Consider the following 543-nt stretch of genomic DNA (forward strand, 5'->3'; position numbering starts at 1 on the left):
AAAACAAAGAATATATAAGATTATATAAACTACTTACTATTAACTATATCTCTTGCTGGCAAGGATTTGACCCAAGTCTCACAGGCCTCCTGGATGTGTAACCTAGTGTATTTATATCTAATTAGGTGAACAATTTTATGGTGTGAAATAAATAAACTCTTCCAAACCCTTTGGAACTTGTAAAGTTTGTTAGTTTTATTTAACTTCACTTGGTGATCAAATATTTTATTCAGAGAAAGCTTTGTCATTTCAAATCAGTTTTATATGGTAATAAGCAATTGTAAAACAAATTTTATTATCTCTCTAAAATAAAGGATTACTTAATTTTATCTATTTATATAAAAGGTACTCAATTTCTTCACTTTACATATATTAATTTTGGATTGCTGATTTTAATTAAGGAAACTTACTATTTTCACCCAAACATATAGGAGATAGAAACACTTGGAGGGTAATATACAAGAAGATTCAACTCAGAACCATGACAAGGAGAAGACGAAAAGATAATAGCAGGTCTAAAGAACTGGAACAGACCATCTGATG

This window comes from Tachypleus tridentatus, chromosome 1, assembly GCF_004210375.1.
Source record: "Tachypleus tridentatus isolate NWPU-2018 chromosome 1, ASM421037v1, whole genome shotgun sequence".
NCBI lineage: Eukaryota > Metazoa > Arthropoda > Merostomata > Xiphosura > Limulidae > Tachypleus > Tachypleus tridentatus.